Here is a 400-nt window from a genome sequence, read left to right on the forward strand (position 1 = left end):
TCTTGGCGCGCCTCATACATTAACTTGTATTCAAACAGTCCCTTATTTGGTAACTGCAGGGTTTTTACCTATATTTATTTTTTACGATAATGATACCGGTACGCTAAAATCTTGTTCAATGACATCAGTCTGTATTATTATATGTAATTTTTTTATATTAATGTTTATACCCTCTATCTCCTCGTACGCCTCGTCCACTTGATGCGCCAATTCCTGTTCGAATCCCAGCATTACTTTTTGATTAGTGACAAGGGGTTTTAACTGTCGCTCTGTAACGACTCCACAACACCAATGTGAAAATTTCCCTATAAAGTTAACACTCCGGGTCACTCTATGACCGGTTTCCGAAGTTCTCTCGTCCACACTGGAGTTCAGCCATTTGATTTGCTGACCAACCCGC

Source organism: Macrosteles quadrilineatus, unplaced genomic scaffold (genome assembly GCF_028750875.1).
Source record: "Macrosteles quadrilineatus isolate MER2022 unplaced genomic scaffold, UCM_ALF_1.0 Scaffold_2__2_contigs__length_208266976, whole genome shotgun sequence".
Taxonomy (NCBI): Eukaryota; Metazoa; Arthropoda; class Insecta; order Hemiptera; family Cicadellidae; genus Macrosteles; species Macrosteles quadrilineatus.